Genomic DNA, 12929 nt, shown 5'->3' with positions numbered 1-12929 from the left:
CTCTAAATGTTCAGCTTACAAGTCACCATGTGGGAATATTTGGACGCAGCAGGATCACAACCCTCAGGGGAGAAAAGATGCTATTTAAGGGGCGTACATGCAACACACAGTCACAGGATCCAGTGTGTCAAAATGTCAAAACCTGTGTCAAAAACTGAACCTCTTTCACCAAAACGAGTACATACACCATCCAACATATTCATAACAATCTGGGACTTTGTACTTGAAAGGGTGGAGCTCTTCCTGCCATTAAAAGACTAAATTCAGGCTGCAGCACGGTTTGAAGGAATGCCTGCGGGTGAGTCTGGTGCGTCTGCACTGTATGTACAACATAAACTGCAAACATGCATCAAAAGAAGCCGGAAAACATGGCACCACACAGATCACAGCCTGGCTTTCATATCATTCACAAATATCTCTGAAGCTGTTATTCCTGTTTTACACGTGTCTTATTTATGCAGAGATTTTACGATATTAATGTTTGGCTACTCATTTCACTAATGTTTACACATTGTCGCAATAAAAACTGGTCTTCCTTAAGAATAATGTAGATGTTTACGATAAACAAAGTCTGAGTTTTGATGGTTCTCTAGCCACATTTGATTTTAAAATGTAAATTTAGAAGATGTTTGAAATATCTCCTCATAGATGCCACAATTTTGACCAAATCTCTCCAAAACCAAGATATTTATGTAGTAAATTTTGTCAGAAATCCATTCATATAGATTTTACAGCTGTAAATCTTTCACTTTTTTGTGTAGAGAGGCCTAACTCCTGCAACTTGTTTCGAGCTGGATCCTCCTCTCCCATTCATTCTAATAGGGGGACCTGAGAGGGCTTCTTTGGGGTTCGCCAACTTTGAGGGCTTGTCATTCAAAAACCATTTGAGAAACAACAAATTCCTGAATAGCTTTTGTAAAGCATGGGCCACTCTGTCATCTGAGTGAATTTCAAGCTGATATCTTGTATGGCGTAGGAGTAGATATCTTTGGTTTAAGGCCCCAAAATTTCCGACATTTTATTTTGAAAGGTAAACTGCTGGCTTCCTGTAACAATTCCTTGATGCAATTTTTGTGTCTCAATGAGACAAACATTTTGATGTTGGTTTGATCTCTATATGACATTCCTACTGCCATTTGATTTTAAAATGTTAAATTAGAAGATGTTTGAAATGTCTCCTCATAGATGCTACAATTTTGACCAAATCTCTCTTTCTCTAAAAACAAAAGATATTTTAGTCGTTAATTTAGTCAGAAATCCATTCATGTAGTTATTAAAGCTGTAAAACTTTTACTTTTTGTGGAGAGGCCTAACTCCTGCAGCTTGTGTGGAGGTGGATCATCCTCTCCCATTCATTCAAATAGGAGGACCTGAGAGGGCTTCTTTGGGGTTGCCATTCAAATACCGTTTGAGAAACAACAAATTCCTGAATAGCTTTTGTAAAGAAGGGTCCACTCTGTCATCTGAGCAAATTTCAAGCTGATATCATGTATGGGGTAGGAGTAGATATCTTTGGTTTAAGGCCCCCAAAATTTTCCGAAATTTTATTTTGAAAGGCAAACTGCTGGCTCCCTGTTACACTTCCTGGATTCAATTTGTGTGTCTCAGTGGGACAAAAAATTTGATGTTGGTTTGATCTCTATAAAACATTCCTACTGCCATTGAGAGCCATTTTTGTGTGCCTAGGTGGTGCTAGAGAGCAGACAAATCAATAAGAAAGAAACTGACAAAATACAAAAGACTCCTCTCCCTTAGTGCACTCCATAAGCCAGATGATTTCAGTGCGTACGAACACATAATAATGTGTGGCAACTTTGGTGTCATTTTCTCTCAGACAACACTTCTCACTGGCCCAATCATATTCATTAGAACAACTTCACTGATAATAATGAGTTTAATCGATGTGTGCCCCTTTAAGAAATTGACTTTACCCCCATCCATGGCCAGGTTGTCAGGGATGAAGAGTTCAGACCCTTCAAACTGACAACAGAGATACAAACACAACATTCTTCACATAGCAGCTGACTGGCAAGAAGTGTACCAGTCTCCAGCGTCAAACCTCACCCTAAAAACCCTCTGGAGCCACGGGAAACACTCTACAGCATCACATTAGCGCTTGTAAACAGCTCTATCCAATCATTTTTCAGTCTCTGTCTCACTTGCATGCCTGGGTGCATGGATGTGGACATGCAAAAGACTGTGGGAAAGACAAATGAAAGTGAAAATGAATCTTTCTGAATTGAAAGCAGAGGGAAAAGGAGACAAAATAAGAGGGTAAGCAAGATACAGTAATGCCAAAACCAGTTTGCTGGCACCTTATCCAACAGACTGAATAATTTGGTGCATAAATAGAGCTCGCATAGCTGAGCACACCAAGTCAGAGCTATCATTACGCCACAGCTTTCTGTCTTTTACAATATGAGACAATAGACTGTTTCCCTCACACTGTTAGCATCCACTAAACGCTGAAAAGGAATTTCAGTAAAAGAAAATTACTAACACTACATAAAGTCCTGACAGGGAGAGCAATAAAAAGTATTATGGGATGCCTTATGATATGATACACAGATAAAAGACTTGGGTAAAACCTAGTGACCTGGACATCTCAGCGCCCTGAAACCTCTGCCTGCTTCCCTCGCAGTGGAAAGCAGCTTACTGCTCTGTGTCTTACGTCTGGCTGGTTGAAAGTCCTCGCTGAAACAAAACTCTATTCAGGACAGATTAAGATCACATTCTGAGGGAGGACAATGGGACCACTGATCTGGGGCCAGCAGAAATAGAGTAGATTGCTTCACTGACCCTAACTTGAGATGCACTTTTTTTTTTCTCCAGACGACTGATGTTTCTAGAAAGAAACCAAAGACACTTGAGGTAAATCTTCAATCCTCAGGCTTTTTCAGTTCAGTTTTACAGTCTTATAGATCCAATTCCACTGATCTTATCAGCTAAAGTGACTCTGAAACACTTTTTGACTTACATTTAGAATTTAAAGGGAAAGTTCTGGGTTTTTTTTAAGTGGGGTTGTATGAGGTCCATGGTACATGTATTAGGCCTCTGTTTAAACCTGAGTTTAAAGAAAAGTGACTGAACCGCATTGTGCACATACATGTTGACCTTTGCTCTCTCTAACAGGCTGCAAATGTTCTATAAAACACCACAGCTAGCTGAGTTAAGCATGAAAATTGCTGACCCATACACAAGGGCTATAACATTTGCTAACCAAAAATGAAAACTAGCATCAAAACCCTTGCTAACTCGGAAAAAAAGCTAGCATGGAAACTCTTGCAACTAGACAGCAAGCTACTACAAAAAATTTTGCTAACCAAGAAAAAAAGATTGCAAGACAACTCTTTCAAAGCCAAATTCAAAGCAAGCACAGAAACTTTTCGTAACCCAGAATAAAAGCTAGCATGAAAAGTCTTGCAACCAGAGAGTAAGCTAGCACAAAAACTTTTGCTAACCAAGAATAACAGATCGCACAGCAACTTTCGATAACTTAAAACAAAAGCTAACGAAGAACTCTTGCTGACCCAAATTCGAAGCTAGCATGGAAACGCTGACTACCGGAGAACAAGCTAATACAAAACTCTTGCTAATCCAAAAATAATATATTGCACCCAAAAAATTTTTAACCCAAAAACTAGCACAGTACTCTTGCTAACCCAAATTTTAAGCTAGCATGAAAACCAGCAAACCCAAAAGTGAAAACTAGCACAAAAACTTTTGCTAACTCAGAATAAAAGCTAGCATGGGAACTTTTTCTACCAGAGAATAAGCTAGCACAAACACTCTTGATGACTTTGAATAATAAATTGCAAACCAAATTTGGCAAACCCAAAATAAAACCTAGAATTAAACTTTTTGCTAACTAAGAGTAATAGATTGTATGGTAACCCTAGGTAACCAAAACTAAAAGCTAGCATGGCAGCTCTTGCTACCAGAGAATAAAAGTTAACACAGCAACACTTCTTTACCCAGAGTGAAAAATTGCATGGTTACTCTAGCTAACCCAGAATAAAAGCTAGCATGCCAATTCTGCTAACTCTGACGTTGATGCACCAACATGCTATACCTTGTAACTTCATGCACCGCAACAACAGAAATAAACATTGGGGACATTTTTGGGGACATACTGCGACATACTGGCATGTGACGTCATTGTACTGATGTAGCATCCTCTTGGCTAGCCAAAACGTCAACAGAGGGAGCGCTACATCTCGTAGCTTTACAGTCAGTGAATACTCATGGTGAAAACAAAGCATTAGTTTTCATACTAAGCTTGATTAAGCTTCCTGACTAGCTATAGCTTCAGTTTAGCTTCGTAAAGAGAATGCTAACAATTCTCCATCGAACCCTCAGGAAGAAAAATAAAGTATTTTTAACGAGCTGTTCATCTGTGGTCTTTTCTACCTCAGCTTTTCATTACTGCACCCTTTGTTTAACACAGACAAAATACAGATTCCCCTCTGGAGCTGGGAATGATATAAGAGCAGGGTGAGACTGTTGCTCTTCTCTTGAGGCGTCTTTTATGTGAGGGTTTAACCGCTCTGTGTCTGGTCATGATTGAACTTATTGAGGTGGCTGCGTCCACACAAACAGAGGCAAATTACAAGAATGATGTTACAGAAGAATAGAGGTTAAAGAGGGCATGCACTTCCTGTAGTCGTGTAAAAATAGGATGAAAATTTCTGTGGTGAGCGGATCTCTAGACTGTAAACACAGACTGGCTTTGGCTTGATATGCTGATTGTACGTACAATCACAAATTTTCAACCCTTATGGAAGATTGAATGTGAAAAATGAATAGAAGCACATTCAGTCCGTGGAGTTCAGGTTTGGCTTGCTTCTATATGTTAAACATCTGCATCTGAACATACAGGAAAAAAATGGAGGGGTAGTTACCGCACAATCCACCAGGGCTCATCAACATTTACCACCCTGTGATCATAACGTATACGTGACCTTATTTGCTCCATTTCAGACCGAGTCTCCACCCAGCTCTGATCCCTGCTCCCTGACAGTGACTGAGGAGTCCTTAAAATAGACCGGGCAGCGCCTCAGGCCCAGCTCATTTGGGGAAAACTAGTTTTACCATATGTAATCACTAAATCGGCTCCATCGTTTTGAACGGGCGGACCACAAATATCTAAACACTGGAACGGTTTAAAATAGGATCCGACCGCTTTCACTTGTAAACCTGGCCGAGTTGTTGGAGAAAATAAGCATAGAGGGAAAATTAAGGTTATGTAATTTTATTCCTGACATTTTGGTAAGAGTGTGAAATCATAAAAATGAGTTCTTATTCTGCAGTTAGTGACACATCGTGTGTTTGGTCGTTTTTGGCTGAGGGGGCTCAAAGTATTTACGTTCACACACAAGTGAAAACGAGTAATTTAGCATTTCTACCTCAGAGTATTTAACATTTTGAGGCACAAACAAAAGAAATTCTGTGACATTTAAATGTAAAGAAAGATACTAGTGTTAGGAAAATCAGTGTTCAAATCATTTAAACTAAACTCGAACTGACAAAAAAGTCATGAAGCACAAAGGCTGTTTTCCAAACTTCTCTGGTTTTCAGTTTCAGAAAGCAGAGCTACAGGTGATGGAGTTTATTTCGCCTTTAATATAAATTTTAGTTGTTTTGTTAAACACAGCAGAATCATCATATTTGATTTCTTATCTTACACCAAAAGTTACACTTTCATATAATCCACGTAGGGTGTAAAAAAAGTGAATTCATGGCTTATATCAGCGTTAATGAATTTGAAGGACTCCTCCTCAAGTGACAAGATTTACCTGTATTTCTTTAGCATCACTTGACTGTGGGAAACAGTATTCCAGGTAGACCGGTCCGTTGCATACTGAGAAATTTTCCTGGATCAGTAGGACATCCGGGGATTTATAGACTACTCCAGATTTTACAAGTTTTCGCACACTACCTGCTACAGACTGAGTTTCAGCCAAAATAGTAGGCACTGCTAGTGTAGTGGGCGGTTTGGAAAACAGCCAGTAGCTATAGAGGCACAGGGACAATCAGCACAGGTGAGAAATGAGACACAGGTGAAACACATGAGGGGCAATCAACAGGAAACACAAAGCCTGTCGTCCAAAGTGAAGATTTTGGAAAAGTCTGGTTTCAGTAGCTGTGTCCCAATTCAGGGGCTGCAGCCTACGGAGGCTGTAGCCTTTGGAGGACCCGGCTTTTATAGCCTGCGTAGACCGCAAAGGCCGAACTGAATTGAGACGGTCTGGTCTACGAAGCATTTCCGGTTTGTCACCCTCGACGTCACACAGCACCGCCCTCACCTGTCAGGCTCACATTACTTTTAAACACACGTAAACCAAAACCTCACATTTAAACAGGATGATTTTTACTATCTTTTTATTACTTTGCGTTATTATTATTATCATTATCATCATTTTTATTATTATCATCATTTGTATAATCATTATCCCTATAGAATAGATCTACCATTTACATGAGAGTAAGGCAACAACGTACATTTTCAACATTTGATCAAGTGCTGGGGGGATGATAAATAAATAAGTATAAAATAAAAGCTGCTGAAATGATTTAATGTCTTTTTTGAATTCCCTGTAAAAAATACATAAATAAATAAAAAAAACTCCAAGTAAGTATTTTCCCTAGAGAATTTACATTTATGGACATATTTTTTTATAATAATGAGAAGATTCATAAAGAACTCTTTTTCCACAGTATATTACTTGAAAAGTGCCCAAACAACACATTTTCACACAGAAAAACAAAATATTCTTTCACGTTTTAGAAACACAATCACATAGTTGTTGCCAGAAATCCTTCATATCTGGATAAAACAGGAACTCCTTTGTAGTTCGGCCGTGTCTATCATGTTCGGCATTCATACGCAATGAATCTTGGGATATGTGAGGCTATGAAGGATTCACCGAACCCGTCCTTCGCGGCCCCCGAAACGGAGGACGGATTTGTCGGCCGCATTTGGAGGAGTCTCCGTATTGGGACAGCCTCTGGCGCACCGCTGTGACGTAATCGGTCTTCAAATCCAGCCTCCGTAGGCTGCAGCCCCTGAATTGGGACACAGCTATGGTTTCGTGTGGATGCTCGTAAACAGAGTTTTTGGTTCTCAAGCATCACAGCTGAATGACAGGGGCTCATTCTGATTGGATTGCTGAAAACACTGATAAATATGGGATTGAAATGCTTCAAACCATACTTTTCCCCACATTTGCCCACTGTATGTGGACAAAAGAATTTTCAAGAACGAATGAGGGGGAGGTTGTTTGTTTTTGAAAATGCTTGGCTATGTGTGTGCAAGGCATAAACTAAACACAGGGAAACACAAGACAAGAATCACAGAACAAAAACTAAGTAACTCAAAATACAAATGAACACAAGTGGGACACAAGAAAACCCAAAACACAAAAAATACACAAAAAACAAACCCAGAAACGGAGCCATGTCAACCAGCATCCTGTTACAGCATGGTTCAGTTCGGTCCGTCTCGGTACGGCGCACATTTTGTGGCGTTTCCACTGACTTATCCCGGAACAGATCCCCAAATAACCAAGACAAGCTGTTCCACTTTTTGGGACCCTTTGGTATGGGTGCCAGACTGAACCGATCCGCTCTCAGAAAGTGGAGCTACAACACTGTAGACTGTTGATTGGTGGAAAGATTCGTCACTTCCTGTGCCACAGCGGCTGCATTTCTCCTGGCGGCACACAGACTTCTCTGAAACAAAGCTTGATTGTTCTTTGTATCAAAGAGCTACATGTCAATCACAGAGAGGATGAAATGCTGCATGTCTTCATCCTTGTCTTTGTTTACTGTGTCGCGTTTTTCTTCTTTGTTGGATTTATTAGCGGGGTAAACTGTGTCGCGTTGCTATGGCTTCACGTTATTGTTTAACAGCTGCGGCTTTCGGCATCCGGCTTACACGCCGCCTACCACGAGAGGGCACAGTTTACCGTGCCAAAGGGTACTGAACTGAATCGGACTGCTTGGTGAAAACGCGGCTAAAGTCAAACTTCTGAGCTATGACCTTGGTCGGACTGATGCGTGGATGTAGACGAGTGGCTGAGGAGCTGAACCTTATTTTTACTCCAGATTTTAAAGAGACCCTCCAACACTACGGAAGAGGATTAGGACTTCTGAAACAAAAGTCATTTTAAAAAAATTGCTATTTGTTTTTCTCAAAAAAAAAAATAAAAAATCAGAATTCTGAAAAAAGGCCAGAATTCCTATTTTTTTATTTATTTTTTTTCTCTGAAAAATAGTAATAATAATTTTGAAAAAAAATTATTTATTTATTTATTTTTTTCTTTATTTTTTTATATATATATATTTTTTTTTTCATTTTTTGTTAGTGGCCCTAATCCTCTTCTGTACTAACACCCCTCATCCACTCCTGAAAGTCACAAGTTGAATTTTTTGCATCAGAAAATCTGGTTGGGCACCTGCCCCTGATTGTTTTTTCAGGGGGACTGCTTTATCACCCCAAAATTGGTCTAAAACATTTTTTAAAAAATGACCTGAGGGACCAAACCGTAGTTTTTGGGTGTATGATTCTAACCAGGGGATTAGACTTTGTTTGTTGTTCAGCTCTACCTAGCAATAGTTATCTGTGTCCCCAGTATTAATCCCTCGTACAGCTGGAGTTGAATGAGTTCACAGCGTGATCGCAGTAAAAATAACCATCCTAAAACAAGATACAAATGTTTAATATAATAAAATCTAAAGCTGTCCTTGTGTCCCTCCCTCCTCCTGTAACATGGAAAACTGTTCCCAAATATTTGTGTTACATAAATTTATCCAAAAGTAGTACAAGAAGGAAAAATTCCTCCACATTGTGTCAAACACAGAAAAGTCAAACTGAAACTGCACTGTACACGACGGGAGAAAAAAAACTGGTTTAGCAGCGTTACCACAACCTCAAAGGAAAGATTATGGAGTTTATAAAAAGGGAAAAGAGAAAAAAACCACAGATGTCGTCAAAAAAAAAAAAAAAAAAAAAAAGAGAGAGGGTTTATCCTTGAGGTTAGCGCTTCTACGTAAATGAGCGTGGGCTGTAAGGACCGCATGAACACTGAGTCTCTGATCCACTCAGGAACTCACCAGGATCTTAAAGGATTGTGCGTGCACACATAAAAACACTCCCTGTATGTTCTCACGAATGACACATGTGCACAAACATGCAGAATCCTAATCACACAGTCATTTCTTTCATCAGCTGAGACCCTACGACCCTTCCAATCCGGGGCCATGGCTGTGGACTTGTTCCATCAGCCCAAATAAACCGGCGAACGATGAATCCTTCTCTGCAGGGATGCGCCTCTCTCTGAGGGGAAGCATTCATTAGATCGCTGCACCACCCACAGGCAGTTTACCCACCCCTCAACCTCACATTTACCATTTCTCCAGCCTGTGTTACTGTAAAGTGTGTGTGCTTACATTCAAAGTCTACATGTGGTCAGGTTGGTTTGAAGGCTTTCCCGCCCTTCAGACCCTGTTTCCACTTTCTCCTGGAAAATCCTCCCAGCCCTCGGCCGTGTTTCTGAGCCAGTAGGTTAGCCTCTGTTGATCATTTGGAATAAAGAATAACAGCGCGCTCTGACACTTTTAGCTACTTTTTTCGTTTCTGCAGTAGCAAGAAAACAAACCAGCCTGAGGTTTTTGGTCTTTGGTGAAGTTTGTTCTCTCTGGAAGTGTGGACACGATACCACAAGCTGGATCCTGCTGGAGACTAAACCCAGACAGTTTAACACTTAAGAAATATGCTTTTATATCCGACATTTCAGAGTGAGGCAGGAGACACAGGCTTTAGCAAAGGGTGACAGCTGACACACCTTCAGTAGAAACTTCAAAGCTAACTAATTAGCATGTTGTTTCTTGATTTTATAATTAAGAAAGAAACATAAATTAAATCTGTATCACTATCTTCAGTGACTCTTGGCAAAAAACAATCACATAAAAATTGAAAGTTCAAAACTAGCAAGACCAGCTGCACACTGGTGTCAGCGCTAACTGCAGCTAACTACCTGTCTTTGTCATTCCTGTGGGGCTAGTTCAGGGGTCTGCAACCTTTACTTTCAAATAAGCCATTTTCCTCACCTGGATTAAAGTCATTCAGGAGCAACAAATCGACTTTATCTTCACAATGAAGACTGTAAAGTGTATAGAAATCTATAAAAAAAAATTGGTGAATAATGATCTCAACAAAAAGTTATAAAAATTTATGCAATTGTACATATTATGTTTTTGTTTATTGTTGAATAATAAAAAGTTTCATTTTTTAAAATTAGATTTGAAGGATTTATTTATTTTTTATTCCCAAAAATAAAAAATGTAGAAATTTTGAAAAAATGCAAGGTTTCAAAAAATGTAAAATTTCAAGTTGGTAATAATTTATATATTTTTTAATTGACATTTTAAAACATTGCATTTTTTTTGTAATGTGCTATTTGTTTTGAATTTATTTTTATTTTGTTTTTTTTTTAAAACAAATTGTCATTCAAAAAGTTGCATTTTTCTGTGATATGGTATTTTTTACCCAAAAAATTCAAAACAATTTGTAATTCAAAAAAATTCCATCAATTGTGAAAATTTTTGAAAAATTAAAAAAAAAAAAACAACAACAACAAAAAAAAACAGATATTTTTTGGATTTAAAAAAAAAATGCAAAAGTTTTTTAAAAAATGAAACTTTGAAATATTGCATTTTTTTGTGATGTGATATTTTTTACATGTTAATTTCAAAATAATTTGTAATTAAAACAGCTCCATCAATTATGAAAAATTTTGAAATTTCAAAATTCAAAAAAGTCATTTTTTTGGAATTAAAAAAATGCAAAAGTTTTAAAAAATAAATCTTAATATTGCATTTTTTGTGATGTGATATTTTCTAATCAAAAGTTAAAAAACATTTTTTAATTTAAAAAATTCAGTCAATTTTGAAAAAAATTCAAAATTTCAAAAAATCATTTTTATGAAAAAAATACATTTAAAAAAAAAAAAGACTGAAAATTTTCAAAAGTTGTAAACCATTTTGAAATATAAAAAAATTTCAAAAATTAAAAAAAAAGATAAATTTTGTTGTGTGAAAATTATTTGAACCAACACTCAAAATTTATAACATGCATTGATAACACTTTATATCTCAACTCAACTGATCATCTTTTGTTGTTTGCTCATGACTTGCCACATATAAAGCATGTTTATTAAACCAGCACATTGGCAGTTAAATGAATCCATCCACACAAAATTAAAATCTGTATTTTCCTCCAAATTTGTCTTTTTGCAGTTGCATCTTTGAACCATAATGGATTTTAACTGAATGGGGGTGAATCTTCTTCTTTAACAGGCTATGTATGTATGTACGTATTAGGGTTACAGTTGATCCGAATGATGGATGGTTGTTTTGTTGCTTCCTGCTCAAAGAAATAAGCACAAATATGAAAGTACTGTCCATTAAATGTCAAAAACTAAAGCATTATGGGGCCAGTTTTTAAGGAACAGACTGAAAAAATGAAGGTAAGAGGCTTGGATCATGTGGCGCTGAGTCTACTGATGCAAGGTGTTGACGGTAATTAATCCAGATTAATCCTGCAGAGCGATCTGGGCTGAGACTGATGGTATGCCAGTCAAACTGTTGCTGTGATTGGTCAGAAGCCAGAGTGATTGTAGTCATGCTGAGATGTTATTCTTTGGGAACGTCAGCCTGATGTGATGGGACAGGAAGCCGGAGAGATCTTTGCAAACACAGTGGAACCGGGCCAAGGTGGAGTGGAGTGTGAAACACTGGCAATAAAACAAGAGAGAAAGGGAGATTTGTAGAGCACCCAAACATTTTGTTTGGTCAACTCGTGGTGTTGGGACAGGGGCCAAACTTTCCCTGAGTGGAATGTAAAGAATGAAGCAGTGATTTAGGAAACATTTAAAGGACGACAAATTATAATTATGGCATGCATTAAAATTTCTAAAAGTATTTTTCATGGTTTGCATCTGCCTGTTTATTGGAAACAGGGATTTAAATTCAAGTAAGAAAATTTGAGAAAAAAACAAAACAACAACCGTGCCATGTTCAGTGTTTTTTTTTTCCTGCTGGCTCCACAAAAACTACACTCAGGGAGATATGATGGGTGTTGCTACACCTGAGGTTCATACCAGATGTTCGTCTTCGACAGTAAGGGTCCAGGGTCTACAGGGTCCACAGGGTCCAGGACTGAGCTTCTTCAGCAGTCTGTTCAGTCTCTGTCTCCTGGATCCTGTCTGCTCACAGCAGGTGAAGCTCTTCCAATGTGGCGTTGGTGTCTGGTGTTAGCTCTGTTAGCCATGTCTGTGAATAGCATGATGCTAGTCTGCCTTCTGGTATTCCCTCTGTTGCTGGGTTAGCACGGCTAGCTCAATCTCACATTCCCAATAACAATGGATGGAAGGACAGGTTGATGTCGTCACTTCTTAACTCACACCTGAGAACCAGCACGTCATCCCCACCTCCTTCTCCTCACCTTGTGGGGAAACATCCGGCCTAGCACCAGTTAGCAATGACATGCTACAGGCTGCTAACAGCTGAGTTCACATGTAAACAATGCAGCCATGGTTACATGTAGGATCTCCAGACAAACACAGGAGCAAAAGTAATAAAAATATCACTGAAGACAAAACCAGTTTGGTGTCCATGACCGACAAATGAACCATACAAAGTACGTTTTACTCTACTATTATACAGTTAGACACTTAATTGAGACTACCTCGTGAGATAAACAAATTACACTGACTAATCTGAGGGATGTATCGTAATTTTAAACTATTGGAACAGTTGGATAGCCTGTTTGGGATTTGATAGCTATGTTTAGCACTGTCTGTCTAAAACTAAAAATTATCTTTGAACGCCGCTTCTGTGCATAAAAAGAGATGAAACCACGAGTTTAA

This window comes from Halichoeres trimaculatus, unplaced genomic scaffold (assembly GCF_033239565.1).
Source record: "Halichoeres trimaculatus isolate MK-OKI-2021-1 unplaced genomic scaffold, fHalTri1.1 fHalTri1_scaffold_16, whole genome shotgun sequence".
Taxonomy (NCBI): domain Eukaryota; kingdom Metazoa; phylum Chordata; class Actinopteri; order Labriformes; family Labridae; genus Halichoeres; species Halichoeres trimaculatus.
This window is presented reverse-complemented; position numbering follows the sequence as displayed.